This window comes from Heteronotia binoei, chromosome 2 (assembly GCF_032191835.1).
Source record: "Heteronotia binoei isolate CCM8104 ecotype False Entrance Well chromosome 2, APGP_CSIRO_Hbin_v1, whole genome shotgun sequence".
Taxonomy (NCBI): Eukaryota; Metazoa; Chordata; class Lepidosauria; order Squamata; family Gekkonidae; genus Heteronotia; species Heteronotia binoei.
This window is the reverse complement of record NC_083224.1, coordinates 75,024,113-75,047,617: the sequence shown is the minus strand read 5'-3', so window position 1 is coordinate 75,047,617 and position 23,505 is coordinate 75,024,113. Positions and strand designations below refer to the sequence as shown.

At 46.4% G+C, this 23,505-nt stretch overlaps 1 protein-coding gene across 1 annotated transcript in view; it reads right to left on the bottom strand.

The window, feature by feature from the left end:
• The window catches only part of SLC26A9 (solute carrier family 26 member 9), a 94,595-nt gene extending 76,232 nt beyond the window's left edge, over positions 1 to 18,363 (bottom strand). The window contains exon 1 of the mRNA XM_060231302.1: positions 18,238 to 18,363. The gene's annotated coding sequence lies outside the window, so the exon portion shown is untranslated. The remainder of the gene's footprint in view (positions 1 to 18,237) is intronic.
• Between the last annotated feature and the right edge of the window lie 5,142 nt (positions 18,364 to 23,505).

Genomic DNA, 23,505 nt, shown 5'->3' with positions numbered 1-23,505 from the left:
TAAAGGCCAGAAGAGACAGAGTGGGAGTGGCGGTTCTTCCCAGGATGGAAAAGGGCCCCAGCCCGATAAAGCTGGGGCCTCTTGAGCGGTGGCTAAGCAGGTACCCACAAAGGGCCGATAGTTTATATTTGTTGGAGGGTTTTACATTGGGTTTTAGAATTCCTTTTCAGGGTTCTTGGGTGCCAAATTGGTCTTGGAACCTTAGTTCGGTTAATGGTTTAGAACATATAGTGGAGGCTAAGATTGCCAAGGAGCTGGCTGAGGGTAGGATTTTGGGCCCATTTGCTAGTCCCCAAGTGGTCAACCTTAGGGTTTCCCCTTTGGGGGTGATACCAAAGAAGGCTCCTGGTGAATTTCGTTTGATTCACCACCTTTCTTACCCAAGGGTTCTTGTGTTAATGATGGGTTTCCCGAGGAACTTTGCTCGGTTAGGTATACTACCTTTGATCAGGCCGTGGGTGTCGTTCGACGCTGTGGTCAGGGGGCTGAGCTGGCTAAATGTGATATCAAATCTGCATTTTGCCTTCTGCTTGTCCATCCAGATGATTTCAAGCTTTTGGGTTTCTCTTTTGCAGGGCAATTTTACATAGACAGTGCTTTGCCTATGGGCTGCTCTGTATCATGTGCTGCTTTCGAGTGTTTCAGCACATTCCTTGAATGGGCTGTGCGCGAAAAAGTGGGTTTGCAGGACGTCGTCCATTATTTGGATGACTACCTGTTTGTGGGTCCTGTGGGTACTGGACGTTGCATTCAGTTGTTGTCTGGCTTTATTGAGCTGGCTGCTGAGTTGGGTGTGCCATTGGCCGAGGAAAAAAACTGAGGGCCCGGCCCAATGCCTTGTGTTTTTGGGAATTGAGTTGGACACCTTAGCGCAATCATCCAGGATTCCTGGTCAGAAGCTGGAGGATTTAAGGAGTAGGATTAGGACTTTCCTCCTCAAGAAGAAGGTTACGCTTCTTGAGCTTCAGCAGTTAGTTGGGCACCTTAACTTTGCTTGCAAAGTGGTTGTCCCTGGAAGGGCTTTTCTGTGCAGCTATGGCAGGCCTTCGCTTGCCCCAGCACAGGACTAGGGTTACCAGCAGCACGAGGGAGGACCTGCATGTGTGGTAGGAGTTTTTGGAATCCTTTAACGGGGTTTCTTTTTGGAGAGAGGACATGAGACTTGAGGCGGAGCTTCAGGTCATGTCTGATGCTGCTGGGTCATTAGGTTTTGGGGTCTACTTCCGTGGACACTGGTGCATGGAGGTGTGGCCGGATTCATGGGTGCAGGCTGGTGTGAGCAGGGATCTCACTTTTTAAGAATTTTTTCCCATTCTGGTTGCAGTTTGGTTGTGGGGGAGCGATATGGTTGATCGCACCGTACATTTTTGGTGTGATAACATGGCAGTTGTTCATGTTATTAATTCCTTTTCATCCAAATCGCAACGGGTTATGAGGTTGGTGAGGGCCTTCACTCTGCGTTGCCTGTGGCTTAACGTTTTGTTTTCTGGCCAAACATGTTCCTGGGATGAATAACGGGGTGGCTGACGCTCTCTCTCGTAAACAGATGGAGAGGTTTCATCAGCTGGCCCCGGATGCCAATCAAGAGGCAGCACCAATGCCCCAGGAACTATGGCTGATTGGAGAGCCGAGGCCTGCAGAGCGATAGGCCTGGCCATTGCGTCTAGCACCAGGAAGTCTTACGAACGTGCTGTGTGGCAGTTTGAAGATTTTAGGGCCGAGGTAGGGTATCGCATTGTTTGGCCCCTCCCAGTGGAGCAGTTGCTCCATTATTGTGTGGCCATGTGATCGATTAGAGGACGCCTGTCCGCGCTGGCTTTTGCTAGCAAGGCGTTAGGGTATAGGAGGAAACAGCAGATTTTCATATTCGAAAGATGCTGGAAGGGTGGTCCAGAGAGGTCGGGCCTAATCCTGACACCAGGAAATCTATGTTTCCTGGGATCCTCAGGGGTTTGAAAGGGGTTTGGAGTGCAGTTTGTGCATCTCACTTTGAGGCTGTTTTGTTTCATGCAGCCTCTTTGGTGGCCTTTTTTGAGGCACTCAGGGTTAGTGAGTTAGTGGCAAGCTCCAGGAAGGATGTTTCAGGTAGGGCATTGTCTTTTCAGGACGTTAGGTTAACGAGGGGTAAGGCAGTTCTTACCGTCCGCCGTTCCAAGACGGACCAACAGGGTATTGGGACTGTATTGGAGCTGGGCCCATGTTCAGAGGTGGAGCTTTGCCCGGTGTCCGCATTGGCTGATTACTTGGCGGTGTGGGGAGGCTGCGAAGGGTTGTTGTTTTGTCATGCTGGAGGCAGCTCTCTGACAAAACACCAGTTTTGGGCAGTGATGTCTAAGGCCTTAGCTCTGTTGGGGTTGTCTGGAGTGAGGTTTGGCACCCACTCCTTTAGAATTGGGGTGGCCTCTATGGCCGCGGCCTTAGGATATTCTTCTTTGTCCATCCAGTGCCTTGGCCATTGGTGGTCGTGGGCTTATAAAGGTTATATTCACCCTTTGCTCCATTCTTAGCTTTGTTCTTTGGAGCTGGGGTAGTTATGGTTAGGTTTTATAACTTGTCTGTTTCTTTCTTTAGATGCTGTTGTTCCTGGCCGGAGGAGCCAAGTTCTCATCTGCGAGCACAGTTATGTGTTTTGGGCGGCACATCAAGCTCGGAGAACTGCTGTTGGCTCTCAGCTGGGGCTCAGCAAATATGTTACTGTTGAATGGCGGGGGCACTGGGGTCTTCAGTGGCCTGGTTTGCTTCTGCTTTTATTTCATGGGAGTGTGGGCCCTCCTCCTCAGGTTTTAATTATTCACCTGGAGGGCGGGGAATGATCTCGGGCTGATTAAAGGCAAGGCTTTGATCTTGCAAGCTCGAGACGATTTCAAGTACATTAGGAAGAGATGGCCTGGTACCATCATAGTCTGGTCAGCAATGATTCCACGCTTGGTGTGGCGCAGTGCTTGGAATCCAGCTGGGATAGAGAGAGCTCGTTATAGAGCAACTAAGAAGATCCGTAAAGCATCGGAGGGTGGTTTGGGCCACTATTTGCCCCATCCGGATATTTCTATGGAATATCCTGACCTCTACAGAGGGGATGGAGTGCATCTCTCAGAAAAGGGTAATATGTTTTTCCTGAGGAATCTTCGGCAAGGGCTGGGTTTGGCTTTGGGCCTTTTGGTGGGTGCTAAGCCCTAAGTAGAGACTTGACCTTAGTTGTGGCAGGTTTTATTGGGTTTATGGTACCATGCGGTCTCGGGAGGACCAGTTAACCTCCCCCTTTTGGGGAGTTAGGGGTCTGGCAGGATCAACCTTGGGGTATTGGTGACCTGAGGTGTGTGATTGCAGACTGTCCTGGAGACTCGATCGGATGGGTGCCTTTCGCTGAGACGTGCGTCTGGTGACTGGGCCTTCCGGTGCGGACCTCCCTGCTGGACCTGCCTGACGGGAGCTGTGTCACACAGCTCTGGCTGGAGGGACAGGTCTCTCACCCACTAAAAGGCAGGGGAGAGGTCTGTGGAGACCCCTGACCCTGACCTGGCCGCAGTTTGGTTGCCCTTGCCGTTGCTGTGTTTATTTAATAAAGTGGCCCATAGTTTTACCAACTCACTTGTGTCCACCTCTTTATTTTGACTTGGGAGGCAATAGAAGCCTGCAGCAACAGAAGGCAAAGGCAGCTGTCCTGACCTAAGATGCTTTTATGTTAAAAGCAAGACACTGGGCCAAAAGAAATCATAGCAATAAAGGTCATGTAATCCTTCCTAAGCTAAAGGCCTGTAACAGAGGAAGTGTGCATGTACACGAAAGCTCACACCTTGAATAAAACTTTGTTGGTCTTAAAGGTGCCACTGGACTCAAAATTTCTTTGGCTTCAGGCCAAGATGGCTGCCAACCTAGAAGAAATATGAATCCATCCAGGTATTTCCTCCTTCTGGGGAGCAAATAGCTTCCATTGATGCAGTAAAACCTAGTCCTGGACTTCAAAAGTTATGCAAGTATCTGGCAAGCATCAAAGTAGGAGGTTTTATGATGCTGGGCAGTTCTGAACAAGTAGCCACTAGCCAGTTGCTCCAATCCAGCCAGAAAGGTCTAAACTTAACAATTTCTAGCAGCATGGTGATGCTAGAAGAAGAATAAGAAGACTGCAGATTTATACCCCACCCTTCTCTCTCAATCAGAGATTCAGAGCTGCTTACAATCTCCTATATCTTCTCCTCCTACAACAGACACCCTGTAAGGTGGGTGGGGCTGAGAGGGCTCTCACAGCAGCTGCCCTTTCAAGGACAATGCCTGTGAGAGCTATGGCTAACCCAAGGCCATTCCAGCAGGTGCAAGTAGAGGAGTGGGGAATCAAACCTGAGTCTGCACACTTAACCACTACACCAAACTGGGACAGTTTGGGACAGGACAGAGAGAAGATAAAGAGTGTTAAATGACTGGTAATGGAATATGATGCAAATAGGATGTACTAAAACTGAATTTTTAATGTATGTGTCACACCTCAAAATAAAAGCTAAACATAGACCCTGGTGCAGAAATGGCTTTTGCATCTAGAAAATACTTTTGGGGGCTCATCCAAGCCCCATTAAATTTGCTGGATGCGTATTTCACTTCATATTCTTAACTGGAATCACTCATCGTGGCATGCAGCAGCTTGCTTGCTGCAAACACTGCAATCCTTTGAATTTAAGCCCTGTTGAATAGACTAGAGTAGGATTCTGAGTAGACCTGTTTAGAATTGCTCTCAGAGTCTAGATTTTGGCTTGGAACTTGTGTTGGCTGGAGAACAAAGTCCTACAGATAGGAATGCCAGCCTCCAGATAGGACCTGGGGATCCCCCAGATTTATAGCACATCTCCACCCTACAGGGCTCAGTTCCCTTGGAGGAAATGGCTGCTTTGGTGGATGGATTGTATCCCACTGAGGTCCCTATCCTTCCCAGACTCCAACCCCAAATCTCCAGGAATCCCCCAACCTGAACCTGACAACGGTACTCCCTCATCCCCCACCAGTGGCCAAGGGGGACCTGGCATCCCTACCTACAGATTAAGAGGGAAAGCACTCTAGGAGATATGAATAGAGATCCTCCCCTGTGATTGTCAGCAATAAGGGCAGGATTTTCAGGGTCCAGGAAACTTGCCATCACTTGAATAAAGTTGGAAAAGGAGGTCCTTTGATCTCAAACTGGAATTTTGCCTAGAAAATATGTGTTAATTTAATGGATGTGAAATGAGAATTTCTTGTCATGTTACTTCAAACTGGGGAGGATATATTTTGTGTTTGACCACGAGCAAGTCCTTTGACAAGGGAAACGCAGAGGGGGAAAGAGGGACTAATTAGAATAAACTAGCTAATATGGGTCCAGGAAAGTGTGAAGGCGGAAAGGCCTAAGGTTGAAGTGTTAAAAAGTGACGGGATAGGTGAAATAAAGGTAATGTTGCAAGCCTCAAGAATGCAGGATTCATCTTGAGGCAAGACCCTGTAATCAAAACTATGACATAAAATGAATCATGCACATTTTGGAAAATAATAGGTTTGAAGGCAGGAAAAAATATTTGCCTTCTAGGTTTGGTGCCTCAGGGGACTATGGCTGTAATTCACTGCATATACACTTCCTTCTGAACAAACATGCATAGGGTTGATCTTGAAATTCTCAGGCTTCTCCCTGAAGACCAGAAAAAGAAAAATCTGTAATCCAGACTACAAGATTTATCATTTTTAAAATTCCAAAATGTAATTATACATTTTCACATGTAATATTTTAATCTGGTTTAGTATTTCTTAGACAGATGCTGCAAAACTTAAATGTATAGTTTCCAAAATCTGATTTATCAGTTTCCACAAATTAACAATATTTCCATCTACATACAAACAGTGACACAAGAGGTTCAGTGACACTTTTTGTATTATGTTTGTGATCATGACCTGAGTAGCAATGTTATATGACATCATGACTGCTTCCATTGTGCTTTGCAAATTTCCCGTTTCCCTGCAATCATTATTGTAATTGTTGATCTCTTATCAGTTGTTCCAAGGCAGGTGAATGTCACATTGAGGTCCCTGCTTGGCCCAGTCATTTGATCAAACTTTAGCTATGCTCCCCCCTCTCATGCGTTAATGTTCAGAGTATGATATCTAGAGCCACATCCTATTCTGCTGGCATCATCTGCATTTCTCATTTGCTCCTATATGGTTTGCAGACAATATAAAAAGAACTTGAAGGACCACCTCCTCCCATACTGACCAACTGCCAGTTAAAATCTTTCCAAGTTCTGCTCATGTAACCCCAACTGCAGAGGTAAGGCAGGTGATGAGGAGAGACAGGGCTTTTTTAGTCGTGGCACTTTACCTTTGGAATGCCATCCCTGTTGCATGATTCACTTCCTTTCCTTAAGGCACCATACCAAAACATCTGTTTTTACCCAGCCTTTGACCTGAGGAGCTCCATCATTTTTATTACCTGCTTCTAGCCTGAGCACTGCTTCATGAATATCGTTTTAAGCTGCTGAGTGATGTTCTACAGTGTCTGTTTTTTAAATGTATGGTCTGATTTCACACTGTTTTTATAATTTCATTTTATTATTTTGTTAGTTGCTTCTATCAGGTAACTGAGAATGTAGCATACATATCAGTTTTCTAAATAAATAAGAATACAAAACACAGGAATTCATCTGAGGGGGGAAATTCCATTAATAGACCAGATATTCTTGGTGATAGTAAAAAGCTTCTGAAGAGCTCATAGTAGCTTCATATCTCACAAAATGTCCATACAGAAGGTGCTTTTACTTTGGCATTAGCATGGAATACATATGAGAAGGGAGGCCAAGGCTATCTGCAGATCACTACTATTCATGATTATTCAGCATGACAAACTACCTGAGAGTAGTATCATTTATTTATTTATTTATTTATTTATTTATTTATTTATTTATTTATTTATTTATTTATATTAAGATTTATACCCCGCCCTTCTCACCTAAGTGTCTCAGGGCGGCTTACAACATAATAATTAAAACAACTTCAGTTTAAAACATTTAAAAATACAATTAAACCATAAATTAGTAAAAACAAGATAGAATAAAACCGGCGGCCTATAGATACATTTTGTTCCATCCAAGATGTTTTACATTGTCAGCTAATGTCATAGGCCTGCCGGAAGAGGACTGTCTTACAGGCCCTGCGGAATTGCCCTAGATCCCGCAGGGCCCGCACCTCCTCCGGCAGCTGGTTCCACCAATAAGGTGCCGTTATTGAGTAGGCCCGATCCCTGGTGGATTTTAGACGGGCCTCCTTTGGCCCGGGGACTACCAACAGGTTTTGTGAACCTGAGCGTAGTACTCTCTGGGGAACGTGTGGGGAGAGACGGTCCCTAAGGTAGGCAGGTCCTAGGCCATGATACTGGGGGTGGAGCCAGTATCATGTAACTTCCTAACTAGGGCTGCCAAGTCCCTTGCGTTCTCCAGCGGGGGACTTTTGTGAATGTCACATTCACACAATGACATCACCCAGAAGTGACATCATCGTGCTGGCGATGGTGTGTGTGGCCGCTCTAGGCGTTTCTGGGAAAACTCTATGGTTTTCCCGGATGCTCTAGCCATTTGGGAGGGAAAAACTCTATGGTACCTATTGTATTTGCATCAGGCAAATGGCACATGGCCTCCTCACTTAAGCCTCCACTTCCACCTACGTCTGTATGGGGGTGGGGGGAGATCAGAATCACATGCTCAAGAAAGAAATTAGTTTATTTAATTTTTAGTTATACAAATACATTTTTAAAAATTTTTACATTCTGGTTAAATCTGGCAGACTTCCCATTTTACCTTTTGTGTGCTGCTAAACTCATCTCTTTAGGTGAGAATCTGGGTAGTCAGTAGAGCTGCCACGTCCAATTCAAGAAATATCTGGGGATTTTGGGGGTGGAGCCAGGAACAAGGTTATGACAAGCATAAATGAATTCCAAAGGGAGTTCTGCTCATCATGTTTAAATAGACCGCACACCTTTCAAATGTCTTCCCTCCACTGGAAATAATGGATAGGGGCACCTTCTTTTGGGGCTCATAGAAATGGACCCCCTGGTTCAATCTTTTTGAAACTTGGAGAGTGTTTTGAGGACAGGCACTGGATGCTATGCTGAGAATTTGGTGCATCTGCCTCAAAAAACAGCCCCCCCCCCAGAGCCCCAGATTCCCACAGATCAATTCTCCATTATGTCCTATGAGAATCGGTCTCCATAGGGTATAATGGAGTGCCCCAGCAGACATTTTCACCCCCCCCCCTTTCTGATGACCCTGAAACGGGGGGAGGGCCTCCAAACCAGGGATCTCCTGCCCCCATCTGGGGATTAGCAACCCTAGTAGGCAGATGCCCCTTGGCCACCAGTGGGGGATGGGTGTAGGTAGGGTTGCCAGCCTCCAGGTGGAGTCTGGAGATTGCCCACTTTTACAACTGATACCCAGCTGGCAGAGAACAGCTCCCCTGGAGAAAATGCTTTGGAAGTGTACTCTATGGCATTGCACCCTGCTGAGGCCCCTTCCCAAACCCTGTCCTCTCCCAGCTTCACCCCCAAAGTTTCCAGGTATTTTTCAACCCAGACCCGGCAACCCTAAGGGTAGGGTTACTAGGTTGAGAAACTCCTGGAGATTTGTGGATGGAGCCCGGGGAAGACACCAACCTCAGTGGTGTACAATGCCATAGAGTCCACCCTCCAAAGCATCCATTTTCTCCAGGGGAACTGATTTCTGTAGTGTGGAGATGAGTTGTAAATCCTGGGGATCCCCTAGAAGCTGGAGACTGTTTTATTAATCCTGCTGTTATTATCTTAGTCTGTCCCACTTCATAGAACATTTTTCAGATTTCTCAGTGATGTCAGTCTGGGTTCTAAACTGGGTTATGAGCCAAAAGCCACTCGAAAGCATATATTCCAAGGGTGGGAAACTGCCACCTCGATTGCACTTTAGCTGAAGTGTGATCGAATGACTAAGTGTTCTTCAGGAGCAATAATCTGTACTGGGTGCTCTTGAGTTTGAACACCCATTCTCTCATTTTACTTGGAGTAACTGATGTTGTTTTCACATGACTTTTTTCATCTTTGCATAATTCTGGGAGACAGACTACTTCACATTTATGGAAACTGAGCAGTCTGGAAAGCTGCCTAAATTCCTAGAGGGCCCATCACAATAATTCCCGTTACTGTTTTTAGTGCCATCTAGAGGCCCTGGCTAGTAGTTTGGTCATCCTGTGCTAGGCCCTGTACAATTATGAAACAGTGTGGACACTGGAAATGTCATGGTCTTGTTTGCCCAGCTGTGCATTTTTGCACTAGAGTGTCCATTGTCCCAACTGACTCCTTGGTCCTGCTGTTCCTGGTGTATTTGAAGCCAAGTTTCTCTACCTTAAAAGAGATTATTTGAAGAGTCAGGCTGGGGGTGACAACTCACTACTGTGCATTTAACGGCTGCATAACAGATAGAATCCTAACATGTAGTTTTACATTCTGCATGTCTGTATGTCAGGCAGACTGACTCAGGCTGCTGTTAAAGGCAATGCACTGTAATACTAATTAATTTATTTACTATATTTATAGAGCACCACGCCAAGCAGATTACACAGTGCAAGTCAATACCATCAACATGCAATAGGCAATGTACTAGGAATAGGAGTAGCCTACATAAGCTTTTATACTGTCTCTAGTTCCATATGCTAACTTTTCAGAATAATAATAAATTTAATAACAAATTTAACCTGAGAAAGTAATGTTATGGAATAGAAGTGTGGTGTGTTGGATTAGATATTTATTTATTAAACATACATACAACCCATTCTCTACCCATTAGTAGGGTGGCCAGTCCGTCCCGGGCACCCAGGAATGTCCCGGTTCTGGCCCCCTATTCCCGCCTCCCGGGCTGGCTATACCGGGACCATTAGAGGTCCCGGTTTAGCCAGCCCCGGAGGCGGTGGGCCGCGCGCGCCGGCAGGGAAGGCGGCGAGTGAGGGAGGGAGCATCCCTGCGCGTGCGCAGGGCCCCTGCGCACGCGCAGGGACGCTCCCTCCCTCACTCGCCGCCTTCCCCGCCCGCGCGTGGGGCCCGGCGGCGGTGGCGGAGGTCGGGGAGGCGGCAGAGAGGCCAGCGCTGGTCCCTGGAGGCCCTCCAGAGACTCTGGAAGGCCTCCAGCGACCAGCGCTGACCAGCGGAGGCCTCGGAGAGGCCGGCGCTGGTCGATGGAGGCCCTCCAGAGACTCTGGAGGGCCTCCAGCGACGAGCACCGACCAGCAGAGGCTGCGGAGAGGCCGGCGCTGGTCCCTGGAGGCCCTCCAGAGACTCTGGAGGGCCTCCAGCGACCAGCGCCGACCAGCGGAGGCCGCGGAGAGGCCGGCGCTCATCCCTGGAGGCCCTCCAGAGACCAGCGGAGGCCCTCCCCGGCCTCCGCAGCCGCCGCCAGCCCTGCCAGCAGCACCAGCTGCCGGGAGGAGAGGCCGCCACCCGCACTGGATGAAGGTAAGCAGGGAGGGAGGGGGCCGAAAGCGGGGGGGGCGGCTGGCGGGAGGGGGCGGCCTTCCTTCCTTCCTTCCTTCCTTCCTTCCTTCCTTCCTTCCTTCCTCCTCCCTTCCTTCCCTCCCTTCCTTCTCTCCCTCCCTCCTCCCTTCCTTCCTTCCCTCCCTCCTCCCTTCCTTCCTTCCCTCCCTCCTCCCTTCCTTCCCTCCCTCCCTCCTTCCTCCCTCCCTCCCTCCTTCCTCCCTCCCTCCTTCCTTTCTTCCTTCCTTCCTCCCTCCTTCCTTCCCTCCTTCCCTCCTTCCCTCCCTCCCTCCTCCCTTCCTTCCCTCCCTCCCTCCTCCCTTCCTCCCTCCCTCCTTCCTTCCTTCCCTCTTTCCCTTCCTCCCTCCCTCCCTCCTTTCTTCCTTCCTTTCTTCCCTCCTTCCCTCCCTCCTCCCTTCCTTCCCTCCCTCCCTCCCTCCTTTCTTCCTTCCTTCCTCCCTCCTTCCCTCCCTCCTTCCTTCCTTCCTTCCCTCTTTCCCTCCCTCCCTCCCTCCTCCCTTTCTTCCCTCCCTCCCTCCTTCCTTCCTTCCTTCCTTTCTTCCTTCCTTCCTTCCCTCCCTCCTTCCTTCCTTCCTTCCCTCCTTCCCTCCCTCCTTCCTTCCTTTCTTCCTTTCTTCCCTCCTCCCTTCCTTCCCTCCCTCCCTCCTCCCTTCCTTCCTTCCCTCCTTCCCTCCCTCCTTTCTTCCTTCCCTCCCTCCCTTCCTTCCCTCCCTCCTCCCTCCCTCCCTCCCTCCCTCCTTCCTTTCTTCCTTCCCTCCTTCCCTCCCTTCCTTCCCTTCCTTCCTTCCCTCCCTCCTTCCTCCCTCCTTCCTTCCTTTCTTTCTTTCTTTCTTCCTTCCTTCCTTCCCTCCCTCCCTCCCTCCTTCCTTCCTTCCCTCCTTCCCTTCTTCCCCCCTCCCTCCTTCCTCCCTCCCTCCCTCCCTCTGGCCACCCCTGGAGTAGACAATACTGACTTTGGTGGACCCAAGCACTGATTCAGTGTAAGGGAGCTTTGTGTTTGTGACTGGACTAGACAATACTGACTTTCGTGGACCCAAGCACTGATTCAGTGTAAGGGAGCTTTGTGTTTGTGTCTTCTGGTGCAATTTTGTTCTCAGATCCTGTATTTACTTCATCAGTATATGGGATAAGGCACTTTCTCAACTGTGCTGCATAATGCAGCCTATTTATTTTGTCCTGTTTGCTCTGTTGGCTCTATCTGCGCCACCTTCATCACTTTCGGGGTGTGGATCCCCCAGTGGGGTGGTCTCCCGACTCCCTCCGCCAGCTGTTTCTGATAGCCCTGCGCCCCCTCTTTCATTTGATATGTGTCCCGTGCGGGTGCCACCCTCCCGCCGGGAGATGCCGCAAAATGAGCCCCCTTGAGGCTTATGGCGGCAGGGCTCGGGGGAAGCGAGCTAGACTGCTGTTCTTTTGAGGGGTTATAGAGTGTTTCGAGCCCGTCCCTGTGGCATCGGTCCCATCATTGTGGGGCCCAGGGGGCCGGCGCAGCAGCACGCTGAAGCAGCCTGTCGGTCACTTCCGGGTTCCTGTCCTGCATCTCGACCTGTGTTATTAGTGACAGGCTGCTTCGGCGTGCCGCTGCGCCGGCCCCCTGGGTCCCACAACGATGGGACCGATGCCACAGGGACGGGCTCGAAACACTCTATAACCCCTCAAAAGAACAGCAGTCTAGCTCGCTTCCCCCGAGCCCTGCCGCCATAAGCCTCAAGGGGGCTCATTTTGCGGCATCTCCCTGCAGGAGAGTGGCATCCGCACGGGACACATATCAAATGAAAGAGGGGGCGCAGGGCTATCAGAAACAGCCGGCGGAGGGAGTCGGGAGACCACCCCACTGGGGGATCCACACCCCGAAAGTGATGAAGGTGGCGCAGACAGAGCCAACAGAGCCAACAGGACAAAATAAATAGGCTGCATTATGCAGCACAGTCTCACTGGAATCTCACTGGAATCTGACTGGCTTCTCAGCGTGGAACCCGTTCTCTCTAGTCTTCTCACTTTGAAAAAAGTAAAAAAAGAGTTTTATTTAACTTTATTTCCCCCTTTCCCTCTCTATAAATAATCTTGGTGTTTCCGGCGGTGATATTTGGGGGTTTTTTGGGGACGTCACAGGAAGTGCTGTGAAGTCACTTCCTGTTTTCCGGCAGTGGCATTTGGGGGAAATGATGTCATTTGGGGGAAATGATGTCACAGGAAGTGATGTCACTTCCTGTTTCCGGCAGGTGGCGCGGGGGAAATGATGTCACAGGAAGTGATGTCACTTCCTGTTTCCGCCGGCGGCATGACATCACCGGAAGTGACATCACTTCCTGTTTCCGGCGGCACGCGCGCACCCCTACCTTCCCCCTTCCCAAGGTGTCCCTGGCTGGCCTTAAGACATTATGGCCACCCTACCCATTAGGGTTGCCAATCCCTAGGTGGGGGCAAGAGATCCCCTGGTTTGGAGGCCCTCCCCCTTCTTCAGGGTCATCAGAAAGTGGGGGGCAGGAGGGAAATGTCTGCTGACCACTCCATTATTCCCTATGGAGACTGATTTCCATAGGGGATAATGGAGAATTGATCTACAGTTATCTGGGGCTCTAGGAGAAGGCTGATTTTTTGAGGCAGTAGCACCAAATTTTCAGCATAGCATCCAATGCCTCTCCTCAAAATACCATCCAAATTTCAAAAGGATTGGACTAGGGGGTCCAATTGTATGAGTCCCAAAAGAAGGTGCCCCTATCCTTCATTATTTCCAATGGAAGAAAGGCATTTAAAAGGTGTGTAGTACCCATGAATTTTATGGCCAGAATTCCCTTTGGAGTTCAATTATACTTGCCACAATCTAACTCCTGGCTCCACGCCCAATGCCTCCTGTCTCCACTCCCAAAATCCCCAGATATTTCTTGAATTGGATGTGGCACTGGCAACCCTACCCCCCATTCAAGTCCCTGTTCAGTCCTTAAGCTTATTGGCTGTCTTTCAGCCAGTCATGTCTTCCAGTTTTTTTTATTCCATAGGGTTGCTGCTAAGATAAAATGGGGTTGAGCTAACTGTGTGCATTTAACTACTTGGAGGAAAGACATTAGAAATCTACACAGGACAGTAGGATAGAAATGTACCAAATCCAAATGCTGTTTTTTAAAAAATGAAGCTAGAAAGAAATTAGGGTGGCAATTAACTGAATACATAGTCACAAAAATATCCAAGTAAAACAGCAGCAATAAAACAGAGAAAATGTTCAGAAATGACATTTTTACTCCCCGCTCCCCAATAATAATAATTTTTAAAAATGCAGCAAGCTAATTGTTGGCTGTTTTATGTGCACTTGCAAGACTTTCAGAATGAAAAGCAAAGTATGCTTATTCTCTTATTCCCCTTTTTGTCTCCCGTTTGCTTTTTAAAACACTCTTAAATTCTGTTCCCAAAGGAGTTCATCAAAATAAAGCTCCCCCCTTCTCACTAACCCTCTTGACTCTTTGGTAGCTTAGCTGAATGTCAATGTTTTCCTTTGCTTAAATTAAATATGTGGGAGTATTTATAGGCCATTTTCATAGGCAGATGGTCCTTTAAAGTGAAAATAAAGCCCATACAGCCAACCGTCATTCAGCAGTTCTGCGCTCTCTTCCACCACTGTGGAGCCGGTGCCAATGTTTGATGTACCACTTCACCCAAGCTTCAAACCAAACTCACTCTGTGCTTGGCAACTGGAATAAGGCACCTGGCAGGGACGAACAGTAAAAAGACCCTGACGCAGTGGAGCCAAAAGGAGTTAAAAATATACCCACATAGTTCTTGTCTCCATCTTAAATCCAAGGGGTACAAACTAGTATTAAGCCAACAGGTATCCTGTACAGAGTATGTAGTCCTTAACAGGTATATTTTCCTCCTTTTTGGAAAGGCTGAACATTTGCAGGTGCATGAAAAGAATGCGATTACTCAGTTATTCATTTATTTATTTGCATTTCTAGCCCGCCCTTCCTAAAAATGGGCTCAGGGCAGGTCACAACAATATTATGTAAACTGATCTAGAAAAGTGCAACTGAAAAGTTGGATACCCTATTTTAACTAACAGGTTTCCTTTTATGGCACCTGCAAAAGGGAATCACTAGAAGATGATGGGATGCACTGGGGCGGGGGCAAGAATCCACTTTCTTGGAGAGCTCTGTAAAAGAGAACATTTTGGTAAATACCTCCTGGCATGCAAGGATGGGTAATATTATTTTTTAAAGAATTAAACTTATCACTCTCAGTGGCATATAATATAGCGTGAGATGCCCCTGCTGAAATTGGTTCTTCTGCAGAACTCCTAAAGGAGCCCAGAGAACTCCACCGCTACCCCCTTTTGCATCTGGTCTCTTATATGGCTACAACACACTTACGAGGGTTTAAAAGAGCACTGCACAATGAACTATTCTCAGTTATTGGTCATTGGTTACTTAATTTGAGCAGCCTCCATCTACTTAGCCATGATAAAGTCACATTAAAACTAGTGGAACACATTAGCCATGTGACATGTCTTCCACGGCCCATGTCTAACTCAAGACCAATCCATATTCTTCTTAAGAGGGAGAAATCTTGTCCTGAACAGTGTGTGCCTGCTGGGGAGGGAGAGACAAAGGGTCTGTGTCATGGATTATGGGGAGCAGAGAAAAAGGCATGTGCCAGAGAGCAGGAAATGTGTGAGAGAGAAAGAGAATCTCTCTTAACTCAAAAACCAGGAAGCCAGAAGAACCTCATGTGTTGGAATTTAGCAGGCAAGTTACTAGTTGAAGGTCTCTAGTTGCTTTCAATGGGATTATTCATAACTAACTTTAGATGGATTTGGATAGGTATACATTTTAATACTTAAATTTCCAATCTCAGCTCCCTTCCTGGATTTTGTATTTTCACAGTCTCCCATTTTTAATTTCAAATTTGATTTGAGTTTATTGAAGTTAAGTTTCCCTTTTTAACCTCAGATTGAGTATGAACATACGATGCTGCCTTTCATTCCTTATGCCAATGCTCCATATAGCTCTGCATGGTCTCCTCTCTCTGGCAGTGGCTCTCCAAGGTCTGAGGGAGAGAAAGGCCTTTTCCACCTGAGATCCTGTAACTGAAGACTCCACAAGTTGTGAATTTTTTGCATGCAAAGCCTGTTCTCTGAGCACCAGCCCCTCCCCACATTTAAAGATTCATATACTGAGACACATAGAACAAGCAAGTTCTTCAGATATACAGTAGTGCCTGAGTGTCACATGAAGTCTGAAAGAAAGATTTGCGTTTGAGAGAGAGTTGCCTGCCTACTCTTCCTAAACAAAAAGTGATGAAAAAATATTTGAAACTTGTAGGTCCTAAAGGAAAGTCAATTTTTCTTCCTTCCTGGCATAAATGTTTGAGGCAAGACTGATAGTGTTTTCCTGAACCAGTTACTTGCTGAGTGTTTCCCTGGCAGTCATTCATACCTCTATTGCTTTCTGAAAAAAAAAAATGTGGCATTGGCTAATGAAAAGTCTTAAGGAATTAGAAGGTTTGCAGACTGTAGCATTCCTTTAGCACCTAAGAACACTCTTATCCAGGTCACCTGCTGCGAGCTTTCTAATGCACACACACTCTGGCACACCCTCCCCACTGTTCAAGAACCAGGCATTAGAACAACACCATCCAATCCCTTAATGTGTCCCTCCAGGAAAAAGAACCCCCCTACACACACACACAGAAAGAACCCTACAACATATCACTGCCAGTCTCCTAGCACATTCTGTACTTTCCACTTTTCAGCTATATGCTTTACAATAAAATACATCTCTCTAAAATTAGATTGAGAAGGAGGACTATATTTTCCTGCATTCCCTTGCTCTGCTCAAACCATGAAGTAGTGGCATCAGACCAGTACCAAAAAGAAAGACATAGGACAAGTTAGGGCTGAATAAGATTATAAGTGAATACAAATTATTATTATTATTATTTTAATCTTCCACATGCCTGGTAGAGCAGCATAATAATGGCAGTGCCTCTTATATACAGCTCCCAGTTTGAGCTCCTGTGTTCTCACAGTACATGCTCCAGAGTAATTCAGCACTGCTTTGAGGACTTGTTATTAGAGGTCATACTGCACTTCCAGGTTTCAAGATCTTCTCTAAAAGTGAATGTGAGATAGACATCCTATCCTTGCATGGAAATAATGTGCATCTCCTTCTGGCAGACAAGAAATAGAAGATTGGGAAAAGGAAGCATGAGTCTTTTGTGGTTCCTTTCTCACCGCATTTTTAGAAAGTCTCAATTTGCAACATGTTCTCACAATCACGGTACAGGCAGGCTGCATTTAGAAGAAGAAGAAGAGATTGGATTTATACCTCACCCTTTACTACCCAAAGGAGTCTCAGAGTGGCTTGCAATCTCCTTTCCCTTTCCCTTCCCACACCCTGTGAGGTAGGTGGAGCTGAGCGAGCTCTGACAGAAACTGCTCTTGAGCAGAACAGCTCTGTGAGAACTTGTGACTGACTCAAGGTCACATCAGCAGGTGCATTTGGAGGATTGGGGAATCAAACCTGGTTACCCCAGATAAGAGTCTGCACACTTAACTGCTACATCAAACTGGGTCTCCAAGGCAGTAGTAAATTCTTTCAAACTTCTGCTTAAGAATAAACTCACCTAGAAATAAATCCAGATAACACTTGCTACAGTCACCAAAGAGTAAGGTATAAATGCACAAGATAAAAAGAAGTAGGCTTCTTTTTACATAGTAGTACAGTAACCACGGGATAGTGCAGTGTCCCCCAATGTGGAAATCTTCAAAATCAGCAGAATGTTGTGCATTTACTATTGCACTTGACCACCTTTGCCCCAAGCCATAAATATATAGTGCCATACATTGCTGATCATCTGTTGGTAGGGAAAGGGGAGGAAGTGAACACCTAGAATCGGTCCCCCTGTCAGCTGCAATCTGAAAGGCAGAATGTCTGTTTCCAACTGTGGGTCATAACTGCTGGGTTAGGACAAACAATGTCACCAATATTCTAACCAGCCTAAAATCTTTTCCCTACCCCTCTGCCTGACAACCACTATTCTATGATATCTTTGGTATCTTCATTTCTCTATCGTCCCAGTCAAAGACAGGAAATATAGTTCTGCTCTTTTTTTACTTCAGGAAAAGTGAGGCATGATATTGTTTAAATTCCCTGCTCAAAGTCATTCTGAAAAGTTACAGACCTTCTTGGCAGGAAACAACATTGACCTTGCCTTGAAACTCACAAGGTTCAAGCAATTGCCCTCTAATAAAGGACCCATCTTCTTCAGTTATAGTTTTCTATGCTATTCTATACCTTTCTCTGCTTATGTTCTCTTATCTGCAGTGTTTAGGCTGTACATTCTTTGGGGCAGGGAGACCTCCTTTTTGATGAGTTTGTGAATGACAACCAAAGGAAGACACAGCTTGTGTGGGATTCACAATAAATCAGGACAACACTCTCAGTTTCCCAATGTGAATAGCAAAGTTTTAATTCTTTAATAATAAATTCACATATTTACATCCTACTATATTTTTTCTTCACAAATCATTGCTGAGTCTGATCCATGGTAAATTTGCTTTGCAAAGAAAGAAGGAAATACATTTTAAAAACCCCTAAACCAAACAAACTAGGTCTCCTAATATTGAAATTCACACCCAATGGTTTTGCAAGCCCAGGAGTGCAAAACTCCCCCTCCACTCCTCCCTACGCCCACCCTGAACAAAGAGCACAATTGTTGAGAGCAAGGCTTACCTTCACTCTGCAAGAGAGGAGAAAGGGGCTGATTCTGTGAGGTGAGTGAACTGCAAAAGTGACAGCAGTCCCAGGCACAGAGCTGCTCCCAAGGAGGTGTGCTGAGAAGCTCTGTGACTCAAAGAACCCTGTGCTCTTATAAGTCTCTGGAGGGCTGAGCTTGACAGCTGATTGGCTTACTGGGAAGCAATTGCTAGCATTAGACTAGGCAAACCCCAGAGATAGGAGAGGGAGATAAGGAGGCATTGGCTTTTTGTGTATGTATGTTCCTATGCTTCCACCCCCTGCCCCCCAGTCCCTCTTGAGAATCGGGTTGTTTGATCCTTTTGATATACTTGGGCACTCCTAGACAATACATCACATTCAATGTCCAGTGGAGTCCCCCCACCACACCACTCACAATGTTTGGACTTTGGGGAGTTGGGAGTGGATGAGTTGCTTTTGATGACCTGGTCTATGGTTTCATGATGGACTGGACAATGTCTCCAGCCTTTGTGTCTTGATGGCCTCTCTGCATCAGGTGAGAACAATGAAACTCATTGTATCCGCCCTTGAACCCTCCCAAGTTGGGCTTTGAAGATGGGATGTGCAGGGGGAAACCCTTCCTTACTTCCAGGTTAAAAGGGCTAGGAGAGGCAGAAAGAAAACAAAGGACAGGCCTCCTCTGAACTGGCAATTAATTCTCAACTTCCTGCGTTGCTGTCTCTGAGCATGGAAAAAAGAGCTTTGCCGTACATACGGATTACTCAAGGCCAATCTCATGAGATCATTAAGCATCAGATTGAAAATCACTCACATCATCAACAATTTTGGCTCACACATACAGTAGAAGTATGGCTGAGAGACAAGAATTGACCTGTCTTCAAAAACTAAACTCCCCTTTGAGCCTCAGTTCTTCACAGGAACCACTGTCATACTTCCCTGCACTATGTAATTGACATTCAATAATAGGCCATAATCTTGATCAATGGCCGCTACATGCCTGACAAGAAGAGAATGCTGTCACCTCTGTAGTTTCCACTAAGGCATTTTGCAGTACACTTTGCAAGCCAAGGGCTTAGTTCAGACAGTAACACAAAACCACTGTTGATTTTTGAAACCAGGATTCAGCCTGCAGACTATGGGTGTTTTTACACTGGCAGTTTGCAACTCTCTATCTCCGCATTGTAAACTCACCTTTTACATTACATAACATTCTCATAACTGTTTCGCATCCTTGCTTCCCGAGGCATTTACATTTGTTTCAGTGAGATGGGTTTCGATGCCGCCACAAAAGCGTTTTGCTCGAGACTTTTGGTCTGGTCTTTCCCCTATGGGCATTGCAAACTTGTATTGTAAAAGTTTCCCTGAGTTTTAAAAGACTCCTCCAAAAGTCACCACAAGGTGCAGTAATTTGGATGAGAACTGACAGCACTTGAAATTTTTACATATCGTTGCTTGCCTCATCAAGTGATTTAAATTTGTATTGTTTTTGCAGTGTTGGCATGATTTCCAAGCAATCGTATACATTTAACTAAGCACTGGTATTCCAGCTGCCCTCTGATCAGAGACCCCCCCCCCAATTGAAACGCTTAAATGTAAAAGGAAAATAATTATAGCGGAACAGTGGCAGGTGATTTGGATGTGAAAACTCTGGATCAAACTGAATGTAAAAACACCCTATAATGCAAACCTGGTTTGCCTTGGGTGTTTTCGCACTCACCTTCAGCCGGCGCGACGCCCCTCTTCACCGCGCAGGATCTGCGCGGATTTCGCACTAAACGCTGCGGAGCAGCCGGAAGAGCCGGAAAGTCCTGGCGCTTTTGCCGCGCAAACGGAAACTGCTTTTTGGCGGTTTCCGTTTGCGCCGCAAAAGCGCCGGGACTTTCCGGCTCTTCCGGCTGCTCCGCGGCGTTTAGTGCGAAATCCGCGCAGATCCTGCGCGGTGAAGAGGGGCGTCACGCCGGCTGAAGGTGAGTGTGAAAACGCTCCTTGACAAATGCAGGGGTGCTTGACTCCTGCTTCCTTGCATATACCTGCTAATGGATATTGCAGTCAGAGCAGCACCAGAGAACAAGCTAGGATTAAGCCAAGATGTCCACATTCATGTATCAAGTGAAACCACAATAAAAACTAATTTTGATTAATGAACAATCTTAAAACCATGGTTTCAGTTACTGGTTTAATATACTCTAAGAAGGGCTTTTTTTTTTTTTTAGCAGGAACACAGTTCTGGCTAGATTGGTGAATGGAATGTGGCCTAATATGCAAATGAGTTCCTGTTGGGCTTTTGCTACCAAAAAGACTTGTGTGAAATAATAGTGCCATCAGGGTGTGTCACCTAGTATGCAAATGAGTTCCTGCTGGGCTTTTTCTACAAAAAAGCCCTGACTCTGAGTAACTATAGTTAGTGGATTGGCCCAGAAAGGACCATATTAACCATAGCTAAAATAATTAAACCATGGACTTACATAATCTTAGACCTGTGTCAGTCACTAGAGATATAACCAGGCAGTCTATTTAGACTTTGGGCAAGTCTGTGATTGGCCAAATCAATGGGGCTGAAACTTTCAACATTCAGGTCCATTTATTTTAGTTGACACATTTAGCCTTCTCATTGAAAGCAAATTAGGGCAGAAATTGCTTAATTTTGGCCGGATTGTGCCCTGTATAATTCTTTCATTAAACCCAAGATTTGTGGAATATTCCCAATGCTACACCTGTTTCATATGTTTCACCTGCAGGGCCTGGGTAGCAAACATATATGCACATATTGGGGCAGGGGAAAGGAGGAAGTAAGACATGTGGGGGTTGAACTAGATGACCCTGGAGGTCCCTTCCAACTCTATGATTCTATGTTAGAGCACTGCAGCCAGAATAGGAAAGAGTCTTGTGGCAGGATAAGGACAAACATATTAAGGGGCAAATTGTAGAATACATTTTCTTTAACAAGTCAGATTCTCTGACCCTTCTTGCCTTTTCCATAGCCACACAACAGCTGTAGGGAAAAGCTTTTGAAAGCTTGCAGAAATCTGATTCAGCTTGGGATGGGGGGAGAAGCTTGTACCTCCCCCCTATGCTCTTTTCCCAAGCTGAAACAGAGCCCCAAAGTTATGCAAAAAACAAAAACCCTCCACTAGGGCTGTTTTAGCTTGGGAAATGGTGCAGGGGAATAGAGTTGCAATCTCCAAGTTGAAATATTCCTGGAAATTTGGGGGCAGAGCTTGGGAAGGGCAGAGTTTTGGACGGAGATTTGATGCTTTAAAGAAATTCAGTTTTGGGGTAGAAGTCTGATCTGAGTAAAACCTTTACCAGGAAGTTTTTAAAAAATTCTCTCTGGGGGGGAGAACAGGCAGGAAGGAGGAAGCCCCAGCACTGCCATCTCTTAAGAAATGCTAAAATCCAGCTGAAGACAATAGAATGGTCCCATTCCCCCTCCCCTCTCCTAGCAGTGAGCAGAGATTTGGAGCTTATTTGATCCATCCTGACCTGGTCAATGGGTAGAGAAACAGATATGATAAAAAAAAATTCCTTACAGCAAGAAGGAGGTCTGTTTTGTGCTGAGTTCATCAGACCAGAGAGAACTCTTAAAAGAAGTCTGGAGAAGGCAGACATTGTCATGTACTGGCCTACATCCAAGGGAGATCTTAAGGTAGCGGTGCTCTGTGGATATCTGTAACTTTCTAAGCTAAGGAGCTTGCCTTATATTTAACAACAGATAGGGCATGTATAAAGGTAGGGGCAGAGGTATTGCATTTTGCCTTTTTCTTTTGAATCCCTTGCTCAATCTGGTGCTAAAAGTATGCTTATAAACATTTTCTTTTTAATAAATACTTTATAACTTTTGATGCAGGGAGTGACTACCACATAGACCTCCACCATCTTGGACACACTATTTTAAAAGGCACTCCAGGGGAAGACACTCAGTTGGCAAGTGGGTATTCCTCCAGGGGTACACAAGGCAGTAAACTGTGCCCATGATGACCAAGTGTCGGACAACAGAAGACACAGAGGCAAGGCCTCAGAACTTGGAGGGAAAGCTGGAAATCCTTACCTGCCCAGCGGGCAATTCCTACAAAGGTCAGGTGGTAGCGGTGGGTTACCAGAGAGAAAGAAAAGCCTCTCCAGGTCTTGCACAAACTTTGGAGGCCAGGGTAGAACAGGCCTACAGGCTGGAGCAGGACTGTTCTACCACAGATGCCAATAATTAGGGTCACCAACCTCCAGGTGGCAGCTGGAGATCTCCTGGGATTACAGCTGATCTCTAGGAAACAAAGATCAGTTTGACCTGGTTTGGAAGTTTGGAAGGTGGACTTCATGGCATACTGCCCCATTTAAATCCCTCTCCTCCTTCTCCTGCCCTCCTCAAGCTCCACTCTCCAAATCTCCAGGTATTCCCAACCCACAACTGGCAACCTTAGACACCATACAGCTCACCCTCTGATGTTACCACTTTGTCCAGGGGAATGCATCTCTGGAGTCTGGAGATCAGTTGCGATTCTGGGAGAACTAGGGGCACAAGCTCCTCCTTGCCCCACACTGAGGTTCCAAGCCAAATGTATTTGTTTTATTCATTTATTAAAACATTTATACTCCACCTTTCCTCATGGTTTAAGGCAGAAGTGAGAATTGGGTCCATTTCGCTGTAGTGCTGTGTGGCTGTAGGAAAACTTACTCTGGTCTTAGAAACTCCTACTTAAAAAAAAAAGAATTGTGTGGTTTTGCTCTTATTGGGACATAAAAAGTTTTGTGAGATAGAGCCCACTTCTTCAGATGTGCTAAGTGTTATCTACAGGTAGCAGAGAGATTTATACACAAGGACCAGTAGAAGAGGAAACAGAAGACTTCATTAAAAGAATTTTCAGAAGGCCTAGTTTCCCAGGGTATTAGCATATGTGAATATCATGCAAACATCTATCTTGCTGTGCTTAGAGGTGTTTGCATGCCGAAGGGGCTGCCAAACAGATGCGATCATGCCAAAACATCAGCTACAGAGGGGGGAAGGGAGGGCGCGTCACTTTTCTCATACAAACCCATTGCATAGGACCAGAGCAGACCAGAAAGGTGTTAACAGCAGAACATATGAGGCTGAGGTTGGAGGGTTCCTAAAAAGTGGGGAGGAAGGGCTAGAAAAGGAAGTGAAGCAAAACGAGCAGTTGTTGACAAGTTCCCAGGAATTTACTGTCTGACCCTGGGAAAATAATTTTGACACATTGTTTATTCTGAGTTAGGAACTCAAAAAATGTCAGTAATTTTTCATTATTAAGTATCATTAATACAAGGAACTTA